Source organism: Melozone crissalis, unplaced genomic scaffold, assembly GCF_028551555.1.
Source record: "Melozone crissalis strain CALT ecotype California unplaced genomic scaffold, PUWL_Pcris_2 ptg000016l_1, whole genome shotgun sequence".
Classification (NCBI taxonomy): Eukaryota; Metazoa; Chordata; class Aves; order Passeriformes; family Passerellidae; genus Melozone; species Melozone crissalis.
This window is the reverse complement of record NW_026535794.1, coordinates 34,476,499-34,490,715: the sequence shown is the minus strand read 5'-3', so window position 1 is coordinate 34,490,715 and position 14,217 is coordinate 34,476,499.

Here is a 14,217-nt window from a genome sequence, read left to right as displayed (position 1 = left end):
GAGAATATAAAAACACCTAAAACACCTGGTTTAATTTTTTGTAAGTAGATTTTTGTAAATTGTTTCAGCTGACCAAACAAAGGCTTTGCTGCTATGACAGTTTTCATGTTTTTTTCATCCATATCAGCTGGTGCAGTTAAAAGACTATCTACTCCTACAAAACTTATCTCTTAACCTCAGACCACCACTGCTACCTAAAATAATACAGACAATGCTGTAGTTGGCAAGTAGGGGCCAAATACTTTATTAACCAGTCCGTTTCATCAGGCTACAAGTGATAGCCAGCCTTATCACCTGAAGGGTGATAATGGTAATGTCTATGCTGAAGACCTTCACTTTCGTAGAGTCCTGCCAGGAAAAATCCCAGTTTATACACCTGATATATTGAAATGGGGAATATGAGTAACTAAGGGCTTTTGTTTGCAACAAGATGCTGAGGGGAAGTAAAAACTTGCAGATTTGTTCTGATCTGCCCCTTGAAAAAAAAAAAAAACAGCTTAGAGTGGCTGCATTGCGAATGGTCATGTAACCATTGCTGAGGGAGAGGGCCAGCCCTTGTGGTCCCTTTGACTGTGTGTTGTGGACCAGCCTGAGGGGTGCTACCCACAGCCACTGTGAATGGCTGAATGGTCAAGATTTGCCCTGAGAGGTGCTTGGATTGTTACTCAAGCAGTCCTTCCCTAGGCTGCCATGAAGATAACGTCCTCTGTCACACAGGCTGGAGACTGCTCCTGCTCAATCAGCAGGATCAGAGACTTTGCTCTCCTCAACATCAAAACTCAAGTTAGCTTCAGCCCAGCTAAAAAAGCTGCAGTTGCAGCAGGGCCAAGACTTAACCCACAGATTCTTATTAAATATATTTTCTTCTGGAAATTAGAGTGCAGTAGCCAGTATTCTAGTTAACCTTTGCAATGACATATTTATTCTGGTGCACACAATAATTTCTTATCACAAATTGTTTCCATATGGAAACTTTAGACATTTCTATTTCCAGAAAAGGCCTCAAAAGGATTCTGTTCCCACTTTTCTGTAGAAGTGTGATTATATTTGTAACAATTAAAAATGCAGTTTCCCTTGGGGAAATGTCAGTGGTAATTATCACATTGATGATTCAGAGAATGCTTCCTTCTACAACTGTCTCTTGATAAATTGCTGGTGCTTGTTTGACACTCTCAGTTCTCTTGTTTGATTAAATAATCATCAGAAAAAACATCATCACTTCATAGTCAGATGTCAGTCTCCTTTCACGCTGAAGTGCATTGCTCTTGCTGTTAAAAATCCCAACCGCATCACCATGTGAAAGCCAAAAAAGCCTTCAAGAGCCCATCTATGAGGCTCATAGTGTGTGTCAGCAGTAAATAGAAGAGCTGTACACTTAAACTCCTCTCCACATGGGCGGAAAGTTCAGGGATAAAATTCTTGCCTTACTTAGCAGCAGTAGACACCAGTAATGAAACTATTTGTAGATCTGCGAGTGTTTCCTCAACTCCTGTTCACAGTTGTCTGGGTTTCACTGTGCTTGCAACTCCTGCTGACCACATTTATTATACCCTACACCACTGGGCAAGGGAACCAGTCAGTAGCAACATTTTCACTGACTTAGTGGGCGCCAGGTCAAACTTATCATCTCTTTGTGAAAATATCTCACTTCTCCCTGCAGCCCCAAACGCTACATGTCCCACATCTTCATTTCTTTCCTTGAAATCCTGCTCACTCCTTGGTTGATGTTCTCTGCCTTGATCTTCCTAGCAGACACCACATGCAAATATTAATGATTACCAGCATCTTATTAGTGTATCGTGAAGTTGTAGAGCACTGCAAACCTCACTGCACCTTTCCTCTTCCTTTCATTACCAACACCTTTCCAATCTTGTCCAACTGAAACCAAAGGAGTTTCAGATCATGTTCTCACAATAATACATATTGGAAAATAGTACTACTTTATCACAAATCTCAGTTATTTTTGGTAGATGACTGTGACTCTGGTTTTTTCCTCTTCTTCTGCCATATTTTTAAGTTTACCTATTGCTAAAGATGCAGTTTCTAACAAACATGTAAGAAATTTTCATATCCAAAGCCTTCAGAGTTATTATTCTCAGGAAATTTCGCCTGTTTGTTTGTTTTCTCAGCCACAGGCCTATTTGTGTACTTTATTCACTCTGACAAGCAGTGAAGCATGTTGGTGGTTTTCTTACACTGCAATTCATTTTCACTACCTAAGAGTCCTTTCTGTCAATATGAGACACAATACACGGGTTCCTTTTTTCTTTTTTCTTTTCTTTTCTTTTCTTTTCTTTTCTTTTCTTTTCTTTTCTTTTCTTTTCTTTTCTTTTCTTCCTGATCTCACCCAGTAAACAAACCTACTGTCCCTTTAACCTCTGGCAAGGACCAGTCTTTCATGGAGCAGTGAATGGATCAGCTTTCCAAAAGTGGTTCAGCTGCAGTGATTCTGGCCTGCTTTGGACTCCTGATCCATCATATCTGATGTGCTGTCTAGCCCCTTGACTGATTTTCAAACCAGTCTCTAGCTGCACAGAAGCTACCTCTGCGTTTGGCCAGAGAAATCGCGTGAGCAGATGTGAGGTGACCCAAACGAGGTCCATAAATGATGTGTTTGGGATCACATTCAGTTGCCCGCTGTGCTAAACACTGCATAGACACTAATTGAAAAGACAGCACACACTCCAAGAAGCATCAGTACAGCAACTTAGGAAGGAAATCAGCACCTAGGAAGTGGGGAAAAATGGAAGAAAAACAAAACATAAAACGGTGTTTGGAAACTAAGATAAATAATATTAAAGAAACACCTTTGAAGTCGCAAGGTCAAATAACCAAAGTTAGAAAACACAGAATATTAGATTGTTTCACTCTACCTTTTCTTATGCGATTATGTGCTGGTTTGTTTCAGCAAAAATATTTTTCAGGTAAAAGGTTGACCTAAAGAGCAAGTACTTACTATTTTGTTCTTTGCACTGGTCACCATGTGCTCTCAGGGTGCACTTACTGTATGTCATTCAAACCTTTGCCATGAAGAAGGAATTGCCATGAAGAAGGAATATAATTTTGCCATTATATTTCTCACCACAGGATCCACAGTTTCACAACAGCTGCAGCAGCCCATTATGGTAACCCAGCAATGGTCTCTCATCTAGCCAAGTTCTGGGTAGCCCTTCCCATAGTACGTACAAAAAAGTCTCCGTCACTTTTTGAGCTGATGGTAGAAATCCATCATAGATATTAAGAAGACCCTGGGATGGGTCTTTCTGATATCTGGGATAGATCCCTGTTCATAATTGCCCTGTGAGAGCTTGGTTCTGCCTATTGCTGAGGCAGGGGAATGTTCATGACCCTGGGAGCACATTCCTGCAAAATAAAAGTCTGTCAGTCTTCCACTGAAGATGGCTTTGGTAGAAGAGTGAAATTGGTGTTCTGTGTCACAGAGGACTGAGCAGTAGAACGGCCTTCAAGATGAGAAAGCTGTCTGGTGTCAACTCCATACAAGGAGAACCTTCAGGAAATTTACAGCCACATCCAAAGACTCTTTCTTGAAGTAAAATTTAGGCAGGACCTAAGCAGAACCTCTAAACTCTGTATGTTCTTTGCTTTTTTATAGTAAAATTTCCCAAGTGCCAAGAGTTGCGTATTCCATCCCAGAACTGCCACGAGTCAGCAGTTCTGAAAAGTTCATCACACATCTGACTCCTACAGTAGAACAGGAGCTGCTGTCTGTCCCAACATCCTCTGAGAGGCTCAGTCAGGAAAATGTTGTAGTTTTATTCTGCCATCACCAAGAGGATCTGTTTCCATCTGAAATGCCATTGTTCATTTCAAAATTTAGCTGAGAAATAAGCGCCTACTTTCAGATAGATAGAGATAGAGAGACATGAGATAGAGATAAAGATAGAGATAGAGATAGAGATAGAGATAGAGATAGAGATAGAGACAGAGATAGATAGAGATAGAGGGAGATAGAGATAGAGATAGAGACAGAGATAGAGATAGAGATGATAGATAGATAGATAGATAGATAGAGATAGAGATAGAGATAGAGATAGAGATAGAGATAGAGGTAGAGATAGATAGAGAGATTATATAGATTGATTGATAGCTAGATAGGTAGATAGCTAGATAGATAGCTAGATAGATAGATAGATAGATGTGCCTGTGCTTTACTTCCCTTAGTAGTTTTACACCCCTATCTCACACCTCTCGGGCTAATGTCCTTGCTCCCAAGCTGTGGAATGTTCTCAGGTAGAGGGACTTTGTTGTGTCACAGTCCAGGGAAGAAGTCATGATTCAGTGGGTCAAAGACTGAGAACACCAGAGATTATGGCTTTGTAGCCCGCTCAGTCTTAAAATACTCCTACAGATCTCTTGAGAGCCACAATTTTTCAATGTCTTGCATGATGACAACTTTGGGGAGCATCTCAAAGGGATGATAAAAGGTGCAAAATAAAGGCCACAAATTAATAAAGGCTGTCAGATTTCAAGATAGGGGAGAGATGACCTATGTTTTTCCAAATAAAAGGTCAGCAGAAATTTTTAGCATGGGAAGAACACCATGTTTTTCTCCATATTCCTTCTTAGAAATAGCAGTTTATTTTCTGCATAAATATGTGTGTATATATAAAGTCACCATGCACTGTACATCCAACATAGAAAATTTCTGCGGTGTCTGGCAAAGTTGAAAGTTACTCAAAGAAAGATCATGGTATCATGGGAAATACCAGGCAACCACTGTAACAGGCAGGGTGACCCATCCAGCCTACGACAAAAACACATGGCTGGAGAGCATCATGCACTGGCAGATTTTCTGTTTCACATCCCTGACCACATATTTCAGCAAGGAACTGGTGCAAAAAAGTTAAGTGTGGGAAAGGGGGATATGGAGCAGATCTTTGCTCTTTGGTAAATATATTGTACTGCTATCTGCAAGAATATATGGGCCAGCAATTTGGTTTCCAAATAGAAAGGAGCAATTTTTCCCGAGCTTAAGCTGTGAGCTGGGACAGGATCTCAAAAGTGGGAATAAATAACATGGAATGGTTAGGTTTGCTCATGTGCTTTACATCTTTCTCATCTTGTCCTATGACCCTTATGCCTTTCTCATCTGGTCCTGTGGCACAACAGGTGAAAGACCCCTTATAATAAGTGGGAGGGGGCAGAGAAAGCTTAAACTCAGGTGCTTGCCAGATGATAAGACCAAGCTGAAATCCTATATAAAAGATATGCAGATAAGTTATTAAGTGTCAAACTGGCAGTTGTGGAGAGGATTTGTGCTTGCAAGGAGAACCACTGTCTCCACCAGGCAAGCTCAAGGAGGCAGGGTTGGTCTGTCAGGGACATGTTACAGTTGATGGCTGCTTGCAAAGCCTGCAGTGGATCAACTGCTCACAGATTAGAGGAGAACATGCTTAGGGTTTTATTGATACACAGAGAGATGGCAACTCACTCAGTTATGAGCATGAGAATCCCTCCTGCTCCAAAACTGCAGGTAAGTGTTGCACTTCTTAAGGGTCCCCAAGCTGGGCTGCATCACTTCTTTATAGAACTTCCTCAGATGGAAGTACCACAAGCAAGTGTAGTTACAGCAATTCTTTCTGGTATAATTTGTCTTTTGGGTGAGATCTTTGAGAGCTGCAAGTGTTCTTCCTCAACATTTGAAAGGTATATTTTATTTATTTCACCAAAGTGATATAGCAGCTTTAAAATGCCTTGTCTGGATTTCTAAGTCCTTATGAATTCTGCTATAAAAAATCAGTCTCCTACACATAGACAATTTGGCTTCTGCTGTCAGAGATGTGCTGTATATGCACACACAACAGTCTTTGAATAAGTAACATCTGTAATGTTGTATTTTCTCTGATTAATGAAAAGTGTTAGATCTCCTGAGTCCTTAAATGCTGTTTTGCAATTATGCTACAGCTGATCTTTATTGTTTGAGCTGGTTATTCATCTCATTTTCTCATGATTGGCTGAAGTTACTTCTTTAAAAATTAGGTCTTGCTATTAAAAACTATTATTAATAGCAGCAGAAATCTTGCACTTACAAGTTTGATTTTATCCAACTTTGGTTCAAATTGTTTGTTCCTGCCATTTCTCTGCAAGCTCCAGGGATGATCTGAAAGGTAGTGCATTTACCAATAATACTTCAGAATTTGTTATGTGTAATGCTGAGGTTTGGAGTTAGATGAATTTAAAACCATTTTAATCCAAACCATTTAAAAGGCAAATGTTGTCCAAAACAGGAAGAAAGTTGTACCAGATCCATTTGTTTGGCCTAAAAACTCAAGGCATCCTTACGGGAAATGAATTAATATTGCAGAGAACTGAATCTGATTAGGATGTAAAAATCATTACTAAAGTCTAAAGTATGTATCTACTGAGAGGGATGTAAGAGTGGTTTCAAGGCATGCACCTCCTCACTACACTTTTGGAAAACCTACCCCAAGCATCTGACAGAACAGGGACAGCTGGAGTCATAGGCTTTGTTACAAATAATGATGGCATACTAAAGCTGCTGTAAAAAAAGGTAGCAGGAGCTCCAGACCTCAGGTCCCAGCAGAGAATCCAGAAACTGGCATTAGGCACTGGGACTTCCCCTCTGAGAGCACAGAGGAGAAGGCACCAGCACAGAGGGACATCCTCTCCTTCAGTGGAGCCTGAATCCTGGGAAAGGACTGCTCTTCCCTTTGGGGACCAACTGGATTACACTACATACTCTTTCTTCCTGTATGTGAGGGTTTCCTTTAGGAAAAAAAAAAAAATAAAAGCCAATTTTGTACATCCTAGTCTCTCAAAATGTTTGAAATTCCTAGCTCCTCGTCCTTGTTTCCTTGATTTTCTTTGTGTTAATGTTTAGAGTCTGGCAGCAGTTGAATAAAATGTTTCTGGGATTAGGCAATTGCTGGACAGAGCTTCTTTGGAGGATAGATGCATTGCCTCTGCTGGAATTATGCCTGAGATACCTTTACTGATATATAGACAGGCCTTGTGTGAGGGGCAGAAGGGATTTTAAAATTACACCATTGGAAATACAACAGGAGAGAGAAGCAGTAGTGCTCTCTTACCCGTAATGTTGTGTTACTGCAAAGACAAGGAAGAAAGATGCAAAACCAGTGAATGATTAGAGCACAGAAAAGTTTAATGTAGGTATTTTAAGTGAGGCAGATAAATGCAAGAGGAATTAGATGTGTTACACAAAGCATCAAAAAGAAGAGCCATGAAAAAAACAGCTCTTTCAAGGAAATAAATTCTGTTTAGCAGAAACTACCTCCTTGTTGAAATGTCTGTCCCATTAAGTCATCATTCTGTGTGGTAAAGCCAAATCACACGAATGTTAACAGACTAACAGACTAAACAAAACTATCTGTGACAAAATAAAGGATAACTGGGCCACCACAACTTTAATGCAAGAGACAGATTCAAAGTTGTGAAGGTATTTGAAACACAGCGGAAAGCACGTTTTCTTAATCCAAGTATCTAATAAGCACTGAAAGAATGAAGCATAGGATTGGAAACACATGCCCAAACAATGTGTGACTGCAAGGGGAGGCATGGTGCAAAGACCAGCTGTGTTTCCAGTACCCCTGGAGAGAACTGACACCATGCAAAGGTGTTGGCACCAGTCTCCAATAGGAAAATGCAGCTGGAGGATGAAGTTCTGTTAATGAAACAAAAGTTTTACTAAGTCTCTTAATTGAATCTGTGCTGGTATATTCTATAGCTGGTTGTCTTCTGACACTGCATAGAAATGGATAAAAAGTAAATTCTAAACAGACAGTGGAGCTGAATCTGACGTGATCACAGCAAGCGCTGTGCCCAAAATTTAAATTCAAAGCTCTGCACATTTCAAACAGCGAGATCAAAATGAGTCTGTTTGGCAAAGCTGTTCTGGCCTGCCTGCTAACAGATAGGAGTGCTTGAAATTGTGGAATAGAAAGTCCCAAGTGTGCTTGATTGAAGAGCAGTCTGCAAACACAGATGATCAAATTGAGTAGATAACCTATCTATGGAATTGAATTCTAGACTTCCTTTCAAAGAATGCCATGGGACGTGGAAGAATGCAGGGTGCAATAAAGGTGTGTAGCAAATTTTATATGTCTAAGGCAATTTCAAAGAGGGTGGGAAAGAAATCAGCATAAAGTTAAAATTAATAGTTTCTCCCAGGCAAAGCCATAGAAAAAATAATGTAAGATGCAGTCAACAGAGGACAAGACAGCAAAACAATTAATTGTTACAAAGGGGGTTTTTTCTATGTCTGTTTTATTCAGGAAGAATCTCTCTTAATAGTTTTTGCCTTTTTTCCTTTTTATAATATATTTTGTTGGCAAAGATATCTGCATTTTTCTGACAGACTCTGAATGCATTGATTTAATCCAGATTCTAATATGAAAAGGAAATATTTGAGTGTAACACTTATTTAATAAGTTGAAAGCCAGATAACTAATAGATCAACAGAAGAGACAGTCCTCACCTAAGGGAGAACTATCACAGCTCCTCCAGCAGCTCTCCTATGAGTCACCACTGCTCATTAATTTTATCAATATTTTCAGGGGAGGAATTGCTGGAAAAGAATGTGAATTTCTTCGGATAGAAAGTAAAATTATTTTAAGGACTTGCCACTTTTACTAAATTACCTGAATCACATGGTCAATGGTCCCACATATGCTTCCACATGTGACTTTATCACAGGATGCGGATCTGGAGTAGCATGCAGTTGAAAGGCTGAAACCTCTGAAAGATTGAGAAAAACTGAACATGAACCTTCAAGGTGATGTGGTAGCTCATAGTGGTAACTCAAATGGAGGTAAGAAGTAGAGAGGATTTTTATCTATCTGTAGCAGAAATCCATCATTAGAATTCAATCTTCATTTTGAAAATATTACAGACATTGGAAGAATATTCAGAAAAGTGCTGGAATAACTATCCAGATTCAAGGTACAATTTAAAATTTATTTTAGGGCATCCATGTACCTTCACTTCTAATTTGTCATCACTGAATGTTGCATTGAAGATCTCCATGGTGGCATAAAATGACATGAGATCACTGAAATCTCTAGGGAATGTAAAGTCACCAGCAAAGCACTGATGTGAAATATAGTGATACCAGCAAGTCCCTAAGCTATTGACTAAGGGCTATGGGATGTAGCTATCCTTTGCTAAATCAATTGCTCAATGTCTTAGGCTTTCCAAAGCATGGTACCAAAGTGGAAGCAGAGATAAAAGTGCCACAATTGGTTATCTGTCAAGTTGCAAACAGCCAAAAAGACATGGAAGTGACCAAGGTGATCATGTTACATAATGAGAATCAAAGCACTACATAAGCAGAAACTTTGTGAAATCATCCTGTGACCATCATCCTCAGCAAATTGTGGTAGAGGGTTAAAGAAAGACTTTGGGGATTTGAGAAGAAAGCAAGGGAGGCGGCTAGATGAATCTGAATCCATAACAACTTTTTAGAGGCTCTTCCACACTTGCAAATTAAGACATTGTTCTCAGGACTTAGCTTCTGGTCTGAAGTTGAACTTTTTCTTCAGTGGAAGAATGTGGAACATGTAGTAATAGGAGGGAAGTTGCATGAAGAGTGTGTCTTGATCATGGGTAAGTGGAGTGGCTGGGAATCAGATAGAACAGCAAGAAGGTTTTAGTACAGTGACTCCAAGGAAGACTGCTGCAACACACAAACATTTCCAGTTGCAAATATGACACAACAAACAACAAAGTTTTAGTCGATGCAACAAAGAATATGAAGAAAATTAATTCTTTGGATTATTCTAGAAAAGTGGTAGGGTGTATGGATAGCACAGACAGAGAAGAGGAAAGTTTTATCAGTGACAAGATAGCCATCAGCACTAGCACTTGATGAGAGTAGTCACGTGAACAGCTAAAGGAAGGAGGCAATACCAACTTCGTAATTATAACTTAAAACCAACTGGTCTCAAAAGCATATGGATTGATGTACTAACTAACAAAGACCAGGGTGTTGACAGGTGTTTGTTAAAAACTGCCAAATTAAACCCAAGAATGGGGTGCTTTACCTCTTACACATTTGTCTGCAATATCTAGGCATAAAAATAGTAGCATCTGGACAAACTCAGTTCAGCATGTGTGCAACTTTATCTCATGCAGCTAGCAATAAACCATCAATGATAGTTTCTAAAAATTGTGGATAAATCCATCTCTTGAAAGGCATGATATCCAGCATGGAAAAAAATATTTTTTGGATCTTATTATGATGTATTAATTTTTAGGCTGGAAACTGGTGGGCGGCTGAAGGCCGGAAATACATTGCATATGAGAAATATCTGCATGGAGGGCAAGTTTCTGACTCCAGAACAGTCCTCAGAGAGAGTGAAATGAAGGCACAAATCTGAAGTAAAAAATCACCATACAACATGCAGAGAGAGCTGTATTACACAGCAATTCGCCTACATTGCATGCTACAAAACACAGGAAGTTGACAAGAGAATCTACAGACAACAGGAAAAATACAGGTATAGTATACAGTAAAAGGGGTAAAAAGCAAAGTAAAGTATAGCAAAACCAAAAGAAATCCTCTCAACAGTGTGGGTCTAATGTTAGCTGGAAGTGCAAAATCTGTGTTTAAATCTTCAAAAAGTTGAAAATCAGAGTGATTTAATTTTAACAAAAAAATTAGATTAAGCACTTTTTAAAATATTATAAACTAAAGAAGATATTAAACAATGCTTACTCGGTTAGAGAAATAATCAGTGAATTTGAAAATTCTTTAAAAAATAAAATAAAATAACAGTGAAACTGATAAAATATGAATTTAATAACTTATATTCCTCTCCCAAATATGTCAATCAACATAGTTTTTATGAAAAAATATGTCTTGGCATTGCATGTCTGATTTATTTTTTAATGAGATTATGGGATTATTATAAACTATGAGATTAGTTTATACATGTCTCAGCCTAGGCTTCTGTAAGGAATTTACCCCTAGACATTCTAATCTTAACATATTATATATTATGCCTACAGTACCCTCAATCAGTAGGTGCCAGCAACTATTTAAAGCAAGTTAAAAGTGACCTAACTGGAAGGGCACAAAAGAGTGCCAGTGGTACAGACATCATCATGAAATGGGATTATGGCTAACATGATTCTGCACAGACTGGGATGTTCAGCACTACTGGCTGCTGTAATCAGGTGGTCAGAAACATGTTTATACCTAATATTAATCATCTTTATGTCAAAGATGCACTTGCCATATTATGTGGCACCTGCCTACCTACACAGCTACCACCATGTCTCTGGAAGACTGCTCATACAGCAGAACTATCATATGGCCTTTATTTTATTATTAATCCCTTTTATTTTCCTCTAGTAAATCTGTTTTCTGGGTATCAGGTCAGTCCTGTAGCTAAGGCGCACAAATGCCACAGAGAAATTGGAGCTGACAAAAAAAAATATTCTAAATATTGCAAAATACAAAATAAGACATTTAGGAACCCAGTCCTTACATATTGAGGAACACATCTGAGAAGACACAAGTGGAGAAAAGCAGCGTTATAGTGAAACAATGTGTGATCATGCAGACCTGTGTCAGTGCTGCAGAACTGCATCTGGGCTACTGCAGTTCTTGGTTGCTTGGACAAGAATTATTAAATAGAAATAAAAAGACAGGCTGCTGATGGAACAAATGCATAATACCCTGACACTGTGTAGGTAGTTGTGGCTTTCATGCTTTGAGAGAGGAGGCGTAAAATTGGTGACAGTGTAAGAGAAAGCCTCTCTCAGAGCTCAGTAACTGGAGAAAGGGTCTCACACAAACTTCAGGTTTGCTTAGGTTGTCAGAGCAAAGATAGAGAGGTACTTTACTACCATATGCAAACTTCTTTAATGGAAAATACTGGATAATGAAAGTTCAGTAACGTAGCTGAGAAGAACAGAAGGATAAATTCCTGAACAAGTTTTATTAGAAATAAAGAAACATGGAGACTTTCTATTTTTCTGGTCTATTCTGTTTGCTTTAACCAATGAATCATGGCTGACATATACTATCAAGATTCTCCGTAAACTGGTAAGTCAAGTCACATCAAGCACCTGTTTTGAAAGTCAAATATATCATACTGCACTCAGTAAAAATTAACTGGAAGAAATCTAATGGTCTGTGATGTACAGATGAAACCTTAGATTCCTCTAGATTTAACCTATCAGTTTATAAAGAGAAAGTTTAACAAGTCTAGGAAATAACTAATTGTACCCTTACAATATGATGATGTAACAGCAAATCTGATTTCTGCTGGTGTGCTAGATTACAGGAGACATCAAGCATCCCTTGCTGGAGGGGTGGTTATGACAAACTGAAACGACATGCACACAGATGCTCTAATTTACAGCTGCTATTTCAAGGAAAGGCTGTTGAGAGAATTATGCTCCTGCATAAAAAAGTGATTGGGGCTATGAGGGTAGATGATTTTGCCCTTGGTGGAGTTCTATGCCAATGATATGTTGTTGCCATAGCACCACGAAGCCATGCATTCCAGTGTAGAGATGTCACTCTAATTGCATAGCAGGGCTTTGAGAAGTTTAAAGTCAGCCCTTGGAATATCTTCCTTTTGGCTAAAAGAGTGAGGCTGTCACTGAAGACTGAGTAAACACAAAAATTGGCCTTGGCTGTAGGAATTGCTTAAGATTCTGAACACACTAAAACTTTGTGATGTGGCTGATCACCACTTGCTCCAAATCTCTCACGACTGCCCCTTTGTGTGTTAAGTGCAATTTGGGTCTGGCTGGGCAACGTTGATTTGGGGAATACCCTCTGGGACAATGCCAGGGAAATCAGCACTGGGAGCCAGCACAGAGACTGCCAGCATTTCTGATTCCTGCATTTGGATCTGGAGAACCCACAGCAAACTCCCACCAGTGAACACGGCTTTCTTTTTTTCCGTGGAACAGTATCAGAAATGGAGGTCATTATGTCCTTTATCCTGTCTTGCACTATTGTTTTGCAAACGCTTGCATGCCACCCTTGAGATACAAGTGGCAACTGGAATATAATACAAAAAATCAGTAGATGGGTCAGACACGTGGATAGTGACTGACCTAATGGCATCAAAAGAAAGGAATCATAATCAGTGACACTGCTGCTTTCTTTTTCTTGGAGGAGCTGGTGTCACGATCTGATGTTGGATTAGATTAACTGGGGACACAGGGATGCAGGAACAGTTGTCTCCTTACCATCAACACCCGATTCAGTTTCTCAATACTTCAGTACAGCTCTTTTGTAAAAACCTGCCTTTGTGACCCAAATGACACACAGGCTTTCAGGTGGGAAGCTGAGACTGCCAAAGCAGAGGGAGGGGAGTATGAGGTCATGTAGCCTCTATTTTTTGGTTCCTCGGGAGACACAGTTAATGGGCGGTAATGCACTGCTTGGGGCTGAGAGTGGCTCAGACATTCAAACTTGTCCATTTGCCTAAATCCATATCTCTGCTAAAACAGGAGCAGGTCTAGCAGAGCCAAACCAGCGCCAGTCACCAGGCTGAGTGCTCTCCCTCCTCCAGAATAGACCCCACTCCACATTTCAGGTGGCTGAAACGGGAGCATAAACATTGGTAAAGTTAGGAATTTCCCTCTCCCCACACCTTTTTTTCCTTCTCTTTCCTGCAGGATTTTCACTTCATTTTTTGTCATGAGAGGAGGCAAGACTGTGCTACTACGCCGCTACTATACAGTAACTCAGACTTTTGAGTCTGGATTAAATTTTACTTCAGGTCATTTATGGAAAATTATTTTGGACCCTATGACTCAGTGTCTCCACATTGGAGAAAACTTCCATCCCTGCAGTACACAGGCTTGAGTAAACGTTAGAATAATTGTAGGATAATTCCCAGGAGTAATTCATATTAATCGTGTGGATTTAGTAGTTGCTTTATTTGTTCTGAAACTCATCTTTGATCCTGCACTGCAACAGAAGTAAGCAAACTTCTTCTGTGTAGGCAAAGATGGATTTTAGGACAAGTTAGGACCTTCAGAATTTGGTGCCGGGCAAGCAAGACAAAGAGAGTAAAATGTTTATTTAATACAAATTCAGCAAGGTGAGAACAAGCTATTGAGAAAACTGGCTGACCAGGCTGAGAGGGTCTGTTCCCTTGAGTAAGAAAAGGAGAGTACCCATCCCGGTGCAAAGTAAGGTCTCTCTGTAAGGAGTGGGCATGTGAGATTTGCAGGCTGTGATTTTTGGTG